Here is a 12,171-nt window from a genome sequence, read left to right as displayed (position 1 = left end):
CGATGACCCTATATGCAAGACAGCAAAAGAGACGCAGATGTAAAGAACTGACTTTTGAACTCTGTGGGAGAAGGTGAGGGTGGGATGATTTGAAAGAAGAGCATTGAACCATATATATTACCATATGTAAAACAGACGACCAGTGCAAGTTTGACGCATGAAGCAGGGCCCTGAAACCCAGTGCTCTGGGACAACCCGGGGGGGGTGGGGTGGGGAGGGAGGTGGAGGGGTGTTCAGGATGAGGGGGGGACAGATGTACACCTGTGGCTGATTCACGTCAATATATGGCAAAAACCACCACAATATTGTAAAGTAATTAGCCTCCAATTAAAATAAATAATTTTGTAATGTAAAAAAATTTTAATAAGATTTTATTGTTGAGAACTTCCTAATTCTATAATGTTGTTACAGATTTAGTTGTCTTAAAAATCTACTACTGTACACACACACAACTTAATGATGAATCTTTGATCAGGGAATTAACCCAAATTACATCTTTCTTTCAGATCATACTATCTGTATCACTGATTTCAGTGTTATAGAGTGTGGCCTATTTGCTTCATAATCAGGTACAATTTTGTTCTCAGATGCATGTGGCCTGATGACCCTCCTATCACATGATAATTAGGACTTGGAAGAAAATAATTATTTTAAGTAAGTTTAAGCATGTCAAATCACCTTGACTAGGAAACTGTCTGCCCGGGGGTCAAAAATCTTGAACATGTGAATTATATTTTTTTAGGTTTTTGATATTGAGGAAGTTGGTTGCAGTGCCCTCTTTATGAAGATCCATAGAGGAAATTTCCTTCAGGAATCTTTGTGCTTCTCTTGAGTGTCTGATTTGTTTCCATTTTCTAGTTTTTGAATTGACTGTTAGGCAGCTCAGAGCAAAATTTTTGTCCTTTTTCCAGCAAGTGAACAGAGCCTCATGGGTTATAGTTTCTGTACCAGCCCCAGACTTTACCTTAATTTCCCTGCAATCCAATTTTCTCACTGTGTTTTTAAAATAGAATTGTAATATATTCTTGTAAACTACATTCAAATTCTTCTTGGGCTAGAATGAGATATAAAACAGTGAATAAACAAATGAATGAACAACAATAAATTATTTTTAAAATTGCAAATAAATATCAATACAAGCACAAAAAATTACAAGGAAATACAGGTCATTTTCAAGTTGCTGGTTAAATCCATTTTACTTTTTTCTTCATTTATTTTTATTAGTTGGAGGCTAATTACTTTACAATACTATAGTGGTTTTTGTCATACATTGACAGGAATCAGCCATGGATTTACATGTATTCCCCATCTCGATCCCCCCTCCCACCTCCCTCTCCACCCGATTCCTCTTGGTCTTCCCCCATTTTACTTTTAACATGTACCACATCTTTCTTTATACATGGATGTCTCTTTTCTAACATCAACTGTGAGCTTTACCACACAAATATAATGAAGAGACTAGGGAGGTTTCAGGTTTGTTATGACTTTTCAACATTGAAGGGGGAAAAGTAGATTAAAAAAGGTCTGAGGAAGATACTGTGATTTATGCATTTCTGTGCAAGACAGTATAAAAGAAGCGCATGTGATATATATTCCATCCCAAAGAGAGTGGAGAAAGCAGATCACTTCCCAGCAGTTTTTTTATCCAGAGGACTTGAGGGCTGCTTAGAAAGTGCAGGCAATTGGCCATTTTTAGAAAGTGCAATTGGCCAATACAGGAGACATGAGACACAGTTTCAATCCCTGGGTCAGGAAGATCCCCTGGAGCACAGCAATCCACTTAAGTCAGTATTCTTGCTTGGAGGGTCCCCAGGACAGAGGAGGCTGGTGGGCTGCAGTCCACAGGGCTGAAGGGACGGACACGACTGACTCGAGTTAGCACTCACGCAGTCACACAACAGCCTACTGTGTAGCACAGGGCACTCCACTCAATATTCTCTATGGACCTATGTGGGAAAAGAATCCAAGAAAGAGCCAATATATGTACATAGATAACCGATCCACTTTGGTATACGACAGAATCTAACACAGCACTGTGAATCAACCATACTCCAATAAAAAATTGATAAAAAACAAAATGCTTGAACAGTTTTTCATTTGCTCTCAGCGTAAAACACAAAGTCTGCCGGGGCTCCTGCATGGTGTGGCCCCACGCTTTTCTCAGGCCACTCTGCTCCTACGTCCTTAAGTTCTATTTGCACTTCGGGGTCCTTAACAGGTCAGTTCAGCTGAGTTGCTCAGTTGTGTCCAACTCTTTGCGACCCCATGAACCGCAGCACGCCAGGCCTCCCTGTCCATCACCAACTCCCGGAATCCACCCAAACCCATGTCCATTGAGTCGGTGATGCCATCTAACCATATCATCCTCTGTTGTCCCCTTCTCCAGCCTTCAATCTTTCCCAACATCAGGGTGTTTTCAAATGAGTCAGCTCTTCGCATCAGGTGGCCAAAATATTGGAGTTTCAGCTTCAACATCAGTCCTTCCAATGAACAGGTCAAGCACTTTCCATTCTATCTCAGGGCTCTATCACAAGCTGTTCTTTATGCCTGCAGACCCCCAGCTCCACTGGAGATGCATACCTTGGTCAGCCATTCAAACCTAGGCCATTTGTTTTCCTTCCCACCCACAGCACCCACCTGGGGAGAGCAATGTAGTGTGGTGTTTTGAGAGGCTCTGTCGTTAAGGCAATGGCACCCCACTCCAGCAGTCTTGCCTGGAAAATCCCATGGGCAGAGGAGCCTGGTAGGCTGCAGTCCATGGGGTCGCTAAGAGTCGGACAGGACTGAACGACTTCACTTTCACTTTTCACTTTCATGCTTTGGAGAAGGAAATGGCAGCCCACTCCAGTGTTCTTGCCTGGAGAATCCCAGGGATGGCGGAGCCTGGTGGGCTGCGGCCTTTGGGGTCGCACAGGGCGGACACGACTGAAGTGACTTAGCAGCAGCAGCAGCAGCCTTCAAAACGCATTCAAATCCCAGATCCACCACCTGTTTGCTGCTCTGTGACTTTGGAAAGTTACTGGACTTGTCTGGGTTTCCCCACCTATAATGTGGGGATGATTAAAAATACTTTGAGAATTAAATTTAACAAATGATAAAACTGTAATAGAAGTTCTCATTTTAGCATATACTCCAATTTTAATCCAGTTAATTGTTTGCCAAGTTTGAGACCTGTCACCTAGGGAAGGTTTACAGTGCCTCTTTGCCCACCCGCCCCCACTCACCACCAGCACCCTCCCCTGCCACGCCCACGCCCGCTCCCCACCCCAATTCACTTATTGAACACTGTGAATGAGTGAACAGGGAGCATGAAGAAAGGCTGGTCCTCCGGGTTTAGGAGGAACCATGGAGTGAGCTTGTTCAAGTGGCTCTGGCCTCTAAGTGTAGCTACGGGAAGGGGAATCTCGGGGTCTTCTAAGGGCAGTCCAAGGGAAGGAAGGCACTTGGCCGAGAGAACCAGATCCACGAGCACCGAGGCCTAGGAAGGCGCCCAGACTCCTAGAGCATCTGAGCAGAACGCTCAGCGGAGGCTTGCCTAGTGCTCCCGCCACGGAAAGACCTGCAGTAACCGGACTAGCCGGAGACCGCAGCCCTGCCCGCCCCGCCCACGTCCGGAGGATGCCCGGGATTGGCTACCCGGCCCGGACCCCGACCGTCCCGCCCCGGATGCCCTGCTCGCGCCCCGCCCCGCCCCGCTCGCTTTGTCTCGGCGCGGCACAGGCGCCCCGGCCTCAGTCTTGCCGAATTGGGCGGTGAGTGTGGGTCGGTGCGGTGGGGAGGGCACCCGGCCGGTCCGCGGGCCGGGTGGGGCTGGGCTCGCCCCTCGTCCCCTCGAGCTTTGCCCGCCCGGAGCGCCACTGCTCTCGGCGGCCAGAACGCAGGGGTAGAGCAGCCCTCGGCGGCCTGGGAGGGGCGGGCGGCCGTGCCCGTCCCGGGGCCGCGCGAGGCACACTGCGCCGCGCCGAGTCGCCCGGAGGCTTCCAGGCTGGCCGACCCGGGCGCGGTTACAAGTTTGCGCTTTGCTTCCCCAGGGTGCAGCCGCGGCTACTTTGTGGCGGGGTCGGGCCCCACCCAGACTGCGGCGGCTACAGCGGATCTTGAACCAACCATGGGCCTGGGGAGTTGATCTCCAGCGACTGCCGGCTGCAGCGGCCTGAGTACTAACCGCAGGTATGACCCTTGAAGGAGTCCTCGGGCCTAGAAAAAGAAGATAATGGCATGAGCCAAGCACTTCCCCCGCTGTCCAGACCTTCCCACCCCCTGCTCAGTTGCAAAAGGCATCTCAGCTAAAGATTAACCCAAAACGCCCCGCCTGACTAAAACTTCCCCTATCACTTCCGCAACCCACCCCCCTACCCAAATACGCAGCCTCCCTGACCCTTCGCGTGCTCAGCGTGGTCGTTAGGCCTGTTGTCGCCCCTCCTTGCCTGAATAAAGGTAACCTGTCTTCGTTGAGGTCGTCTTCCTTTCTTCTTTGCCTCCTCCCGAACTATTCCTTTCATTTTTTGGTGCTGAAACCCCGGAAAGGGCGAGGCACTCGTGTCTTCTCTCTCTCTCTCTTTCCTCTCTCTCTCTCTCTCTCTGACGACCTCCGGAACAGGGAACTCTTGCCATTCGACCGCTCCGCATCCAACATTTCACTCACTCCGGCCCCTACATTAAGGTAAGATCCGGATAGTGTTCTAGAGGTACCCTAGCATACTGTCCTCTCTGGTCCCAGGGACCCCCAGCCTAAGACCACTCTGTAAGCGACGGTGGGGGACGCTCTGCCTTGATAGTGAGTTCTCTTTTCATAACTCCTATTGTGACTACGGGTGATGACCCATGCTTGCAATAGGAGCCTCTGCTTGCCTCCCAATCATGAGGTCCAGCCAATCTATGCTGAAAGATTCACCTCTGACCTGCGTCCTCAAAAACCTCAAGCCACTCTTACTCACTGAACTCAAGGCTAGCCACTTAGAACGGCCCTGCATGCAGATCTGGCCTCGGTAGTAATTAGACAGTCAAAACCACTGGCCTGAATTTGGCACATTTGACTTTTACATTCTTCAAGATGTTACCAGCTTCCTCAAACGGGATGGCAAGTGTTCAGAGGTCCCCTATGCCCAAGCCTCTTGGGCCCTTTAGAGCAGGCGCTCCCCATGGAAGTCCTGTTCCACCCGCGAGGTCCTTCTGTGCACCTTGCCTCCCAAAGGGACCCTTCTGCTTCAACCAGCCACGCGAGTGACCTTCTGCACCCCCAGAGTTCGACCCCAGCGGGCCAGTCCCCTCCCTACCAGCCACACCGTCAACCCCCTCCTTCCCCCTCACTGAACTCACCTAATAACTCCGAAACCTTTCCTGAGCCTTTCTCAACCCCGCGACTACCCCCACCCCCACCCCCCCGCCACGCGATCAGGTACCCAACACATGTTTTCCCTGAGAGGTGGCAGGAACAGAGGGCCCCGCCCAAGTCCACATGCCATTTTCATTGTCAGACACGAGCCAGATAGAAGAAAAGTTAGGATCATTTTCTGAAAACTCTACCAGGTACAGAAAAGGGTTCCTGAGGCTTACCCAGGCCTATAACCCTTACATGGAGTGACATATTATATCCTAAATGCCACTCTCAATCCAGATGAAAAAAACCGTATCTGGCAAGCAGTGAAAGCCCACGCCAGTCACTTACATAACCAAGACCGGGCCAACCCAGTTGCTGATGAGGCGGTGCCTCACCTAGAAGCTCACTGGACATACCAGCCCGGTGACCCAGGCCTCAGGAGGCTCAATCATATGGCCCCCTGCCTCCTAGAGGGCATGCAGAAAAATGCTCATATCCATGTCAATTACGATAAAGTTAGGGAAATCACCCAAGGGGTGGATGAAAATCCAGCCTTGTTCTTGGTGAGCCTCACAGAGGCAGTCCAAAATTATAACAACCTGCATATCACCACCCCTGCTGGTTTCTTTACCTCCATGTTCAATTCATCAGCCAGTCCGCCCCTGACATTAGACACAAACTTCAACAACTAGAGAAGGGCCCCATAACCTCCCCAAAGGCACCTTCTAGAAGTAGCCTTCAAGGTGTTCAATAATAGGAGAAAAAGACTGTGAGAGAAAGGCCTTTTTGGTGGCAGCAATTAAGGGAAGAGATCAGCCTGGCGCAAGTCATCCCAGACTGGGGCTTACGACCAGCCTCGCCCCCGACCCTGCTTCCAATGCAACCGGTCGGGACACTGGGCAAAAGCAGGCCCAAATCCGCGGCCCCACCAGGGCAGGCCGGCCCTGCGGCCATTGGGGACACTGGAAGATGGACTGTCCCCACCTCTTCCCAGAACTCCAGCCCGACCCTGCAAGAGTTGTTCCAGCGACGGAACCCGTGTCCCGGACACGAGCTCAGAACTCAGGGTAGATGGGATAGTGGCTGGGAGAAAGGTCTCCCTCATAGTAGACACTGGAGCTGCCTTCTCTCTCGTGACCTCCTACTCTGGCTCGACCCAAAATTCAAAGCTCACAATCTCTGGAGTCCCCCTGAGCCCAGGAATCAGCTTCCCATTACTCTGTCAATTTGGAAACTTGACCCTCATACACTCATTTCTCATAATGCCTCAGTGCCCCATGGCGCTCCTAGGGAGAGATTTGTTATCCAAATTAGGGGTCTCTATTACCATACCCCCTCTCAATGCAGTCTCTGTTCTATATGCAGATGGCACCTGGACCATCCCTGTCCCCTACTCTTGATCTTCCCTTGGACCTACCTGCCGTAGACCCTCAAGTCTGAGATACTGGTCACCCATCCATAGCCAAGTATCATACCCCAGTCCACATCACCTTAAAGGACCCCTCAGCTATAATCGTCCAACAACAGTACTCTCTCACCCCGGAGGCCCACAAGGAACTTAAGCCTATCACAGACCGTCTTCTTCACAGTATTAGATCTTAAAGATGCCTTCTTCACCAGCCCCCTCCATCCCCTCTCCCAACCCCTCTTCGCCTTCACCTGGCAAGACCCCGAGACTCATGTTTCCCAGCAGCTAGCGCAGACAGTTCTCCAAGGGCTCAGGGACAGCCCCACTTTGTTGGGGAGACCCTTACAGAAGGGCCTGCAGACACGCGACCTGGCCCCGAGTCGCCTCCTTTAGTATGCAGATGGCCTCCTCCTTTGTGGCTCAACCTGAAAGCTTTGCTTCCAGCATACTGCCAAACTCCTTGGGGCCTGGGGTTCTGGGGTTATCGGGTGTCCCGATCCAAGGCCCAGATAGCCCAGACAAACGTCACCTACCTGGGACTCCCCCATCCCACCAACGAGGAACCATTCCTCCAGACAGAATCCAGGCCTTAATTGACTGCCGGCCCCCAAAAACAAAACAGGAACTCGTGTCTCTCTTCGGCCTCCTAAACTTTTTCTGTATCTAGATCCCCAATTTCTCCCTCATTGCAAAGCCACTTTATAAGGCAACCAAAGGGTCCCTAGATGAACCTCTCTTTGACCCCTCCTCACTGGCCTCTCCCATTCGCCAGGTTACCAAGAGCCTCCTCCGAGTGCCAACTCTCCACCTACCAAATTATACCAGACCATTTTTTCTCTTTGCTCATTCCAATCAAGGACAGGCCCTGGGGCTTCTATGTCAGCAGGCTGGGGCTGCCTGGACTCCTAGAGCCTGTTTATCAAAACCACTTGACCTGGTGACCAAGGGGTGGCCTCCCTACATACAAGCCGTGGCTGCCACTGCAGCCCTGGTACCCGAAGCGAACAAATTCTCTAGACACGCCCCCTCGACAGTCTGCTCTGCACACAGCCTCTGAGACCTACTGTCTTACTGGGCTTTACTCTCCCTTCCCCTTCCAGGATACAGGCTCTGCATGCCTTTTTCCTCGATCCTCAACTCTCACTGTCTCCCTGCGCTCCCCTTAACCCTGCACCTTCTACAGCAGACCTTCCCTTTCAGTGGATCTTACCCAAAAGCCCTGCCAACACTTGACAGATCAGCCCATCTTAGACCCTGACACCCCATACTGGTTCATTGATGGCAGCTCTCAAAAATCCCCACCCTTTGCGGCAGGATATGCCATCATCCAGGGAAACCTTCATCACAGCCACAAGACACAGATAATTGACGCCTCACCTCTGCCACCTCACGCCACCTCCCAACAGGCGGAACTAGAGCTTTGACCTCACCAGAGCTTTGACCTCACCAGAGCTTTGACCCTGGCCAAACATCTAAGAGTTAACATCTACACAGACTCCAACCATGCCTATAACACACTTCACTCAAACACCCTGATACAGAGGGAAAGGGCTCCTCACCCAGAAGGGATCCCCCATTATTAATTCTGACCTGATCCACAAACTTTCAGAGGCCACACTCTTACAGATGACAGAGCTGCCATCCTCCACTGCAGGGGACATCAAAAGGGAAGTCTCCTATCAACCTACAACAATGCCGCAGACCAGAACGCAAAGGAGGTAGCCCTGTCCCATCCCTCCCTCCAGTCCCCTGTCATTTTAGCCCTGACTCCATTCGACCCTCCCACCAGAGAAATTCTCTCCTGTCTAAACTCACTCTTCCATCCTTCATCCAAGGTACTCCAACAGTTCATCCACAACTACTTCCCCATATCAACTGCCAACCAAAAATATTTAGATGACCTTACCCACTCCTGTCAGACATGTCAACGAACTAATCCCAATTCCAACCTTAAACCTATATCCTTTCCAACCCATCAGATGCAAGGCAGTCTCCCAGCACAAGATTGGCAGATAGACATATGCCCCCAGTTCGGAGAGTCAGATAGCTCCTGGTCCTTGTAGACACCTTTTTGGGATGGGTAGAAACATTTCCCACCACAAACAAAAGAGCCCACACTGTGGCCCAGGTCCTCCTCACAGAAATCACCCCCAGGTTTGGCTTGCCTTCATCTACAGTCTGATAATGGCCCAGAATTCATGCCCAAGGTCACCCAACAACGTGTCCAGTTCTTAGAGATCCCTGGAAATTTCACATTCCATATTGTCCCCTGTTCTCAGGGAAGGTAGAAAGGATGAACAGGATAATTAAAGAAACTCTTACCAAATTATCCCTTGAGGTGCATCTAGATTGGACTAAACTTTTGCCAGTCATTCTAAAAGTACAAGCTTTGCCTAGAAAAGCCCTTGGGCTAAGCTCCTTTGAAGTTATGTATGGAAGACCCATAAACCCTCCCAGACTTCCCCCTAAACCTCCTCCCATACCAAACTCCGTACACTCCCCTCTGCTAGCAGAACTCCACAGTGCCTTCTGGAAATACATCAGCCACAACTTGCCCGCTCCTAGCCCCCAAGCCCCCTCGCCCCCTCTACAAACTGGGGACGTGGTCTATCTGTCTGAAGATCCCCAGGGTGACCTAACCCCAAAGTGGCAGGGACCATTCAAAATCGTCCTCCTTATCCCAACTGCAGCTAAGCTCAAAAAGGTTGCTTCCTGGGTACACCCCTCTCGCCTAAAAAGGGTTGCCTCCAATCCTGTACTGCCCCCCTTAACTGATGCCTATCAGGTCTCCCTCACAGGACCCACCTCCTTAAAAATCAGCTGGCGACAACCTCTGTCGAGCATCCAAGAAGACACTGAATGAGCTGGACACTCTTCAACCTACAGCTGCTCCTGACGTGACTACTACAAGACCTCTGGACCAGCGCCCTGACAGAAACCTTCGAGGACCTGACCACGCTGGTGTCTGAACTGTGGCTTAAGGGAACCTTCTACAACCTAACTCTAGACGAAATTTATTTCTTTACTCTCATCCTCTACATCATTCTACATCCAGTTCGTCTTCCCCAGATTTAAGCTACCACAAATTTGGGGCCTTCCACCTCTCGCCAGATTGGCCTCTCCCCATCTCTCTAGCCATAACCGCACTCTTAACCTTAGCCCTTGCTATAGGCCTAACAACTGTCTCCCCTCTAGACTGGTCATCCATCCTCCGTCTCTTTGTCAATGCCGCCTACGCTGTCAGGATTCTATTTCTTCCTCATTGTCTAACTACCAGACCCATGACTCCCCTGTTCCTTATCCTTGCTACACTCCCTGGCCTTCTGGCTAGTTCCTGCCCCTGTGATGAAATTCATTCCTATGTCCATTCCTCATGTTATAAGACGGCCCCTAAGCCATGCACCATGAACATCGGGGCGGGGAAGTCCAAATCCCTGCTCACTGTTAAGGTACAGAAGACAGGGAGTGCCGTGAGCAGCTGCTATAAGCCAAATGGAAAAGACATCTGTTTCTATCCCACTACCCACTGGGGGTACTCAGATGGGGGAGGGGCGCAAGATCAACAGCGTAGAAAGAACCAAGAACAGCTTGTAAGAAACCTGATCATAAAAAGAATCAAGAACAGGTTATAAACTGAATCTCCCAGTTACAGGCGACCCCTGAGCCCTATAGACGCCCAGACCTCCTTTCCCAATTACGGCCCCTCCTAAATCCTCCCTCTGACAACTGACATCTTATCCTCCTTAACTCCTTCCAATTCTTCCAGAACACACATTACACATCCCAGTGCTGGACATGCATGTCGCAGTCTCCATCACTACACACAGTGGCTGTCACAGGGCAACCATACCTTCCCTCCCCAACAAAACGCCACACGACTCATTGGGCCAGTCTCTGACAATATCCTCCTCTCAGCCCCTTCAAACCTAACCTGTGTCAACTACTCTAGTCCCAACTACACCAGCCTCACAGACTCCACCCTTCTGTTCCACTTGGGTTCTCTGGGACAGCACAAGTAATTGCACCAGCCTGGGAATCTTCACTCTCTGAGGGACCTACGCCTACTCATGTCTTCCCCCCAAACCCCCTGGACCTTGCATCTTGGTCTTTGTGACCAAGGTCTTACCATCCTAAAAGACAAAGAGATAGAACAAGCGGTCGATCCTCAGGTGAAACATTCCCACAGGGAAAAACAGGCTGTCCTGGCCCCCCTCCTGGTTGGGACTGACACAGCGGCGGCTTGGCACCGGCATCAGGGGCATCTCGACCTCGGCCCATTTCTACTGCACACTGTCCGGGGAACTTAATGAGGACATGGAGCCGGTGGTGGAGTTCTTTGTTGCAGTCCAAAGACAAATGAACTCACTGGCTTCTGTGGCCCTACAAGATAAGACGAGCCCTGGACCTTCTCACCACAGAAAAGCGAGGAACCTGCCTTTTCCTGGGAGAAGACGACTGCTCTCTTGTTAACAAAACAGGCATAGTCCAGGGTAGGGTCAGAGAACTTAGAGACAGAATCAGAAGAGTTATAAAATCTTTCCACTCTCCACAGCCTGTTCCAGCTGGCCCTCCCGTGGTTGCTCCCTTTCTTGGAACCATTAGTACTTCTCTTATTTGGACCTGTTTCTTCAATCTCTTTCAAAGTTTTCTCCAAGACCAGATTCGGGCCATCTCTCAAGACCAAGTTAAGACCATTCTTGAGAGCCTCACCTCAACATTGGAAAAACGAAACCCTGGGCCCGATAACAATCCTCTGTTCCAGACCCCCAAACCTTCGCCCCTATCCAGCAGGAAGTAGCCAGAGAGATTCGGCACCCCTTTGCCATCCTTTTCAGGATCTGGAATGAAGGAGTCCTCAGGCCTAGAAAAAGAAGATACCTACCTCAAGGGCCCTTGCTGAACCACCTGACTTTGGGGAAAACAAAAGTGAACTTTAATCCCTACCCCAATACTCCAGGCAGATTGCATCAGCCTGGAACTTTCCACCCCCTGCTCAACTGCAAGTGCCATCTCAGGTAAAGATTACCCAAAATGCCCCACCTATTCCTTACAACCCTGTCCTTAAGTGAAAGTAAGATGACCCAGGCCCGCGCACGCGGCTAACGGTGACCAGAGGGTTCCCAAGCTCGTGTTCCATGCAAAGGCTCGGATCAGGCCCTTAATGTTAAAAGAAATGGACGTTTACTGGCTTCACCCAGCAGAACAGCTGCTTCTAGTGGGTTTTCGGACTTGGCTAAAGAAACTGCTGAGGTCCATGGATATTAAGAGGAGTGTAGGAAATCGTAGAGAACCCTGTGAGAAACCCAGATCGCCCTTTCCAGTGCCCTTTCAAGGCTGACGCAGTGCCTTAAGAGGCTAACACAGGAGGGTAAAGAAAGTCTCCATAAAACCCAGAGAAGAGATTTTTAGAACTCTTCTCTGGATCCTGTCTGGAGTCACAACT

The 12,171-nt window shown here is 50.6% G+C and overlaps 1 non-coding gene across 1 annotated transcript; it reads left to right on the top strand.

The window, feature by feature from the left end:
* Window positions 1–12,048: 12,048 nt before the first annotated feature.
* Window positions 12,049–12,171, top strand: LOC122696676. The gene has a single exon (XR_006341810.1). It is a non-coding gene; the product is annotated as a small nucleolar RNA SNORA26 (small nucleolar RNA).

This window comes from Cervus elaphus, chromosome 6 (assembly GCF_910594005.1).
Source record: "Cervus elaphus chromosome 6, mCerEla1.1, whole genome shotgun sequence".
In the NCBI taxonomy this organism is placed as follows: Eukaryota; Metazoa; Chordata; class Mammalia; order Artiodactyla; family Cervidae; genus Cervus; species Cervus elaphus.
Note: the sequence above shows the minus strand (reverse complement) of the source record. Positions and strands in the feature narration are given on the sequence as shown.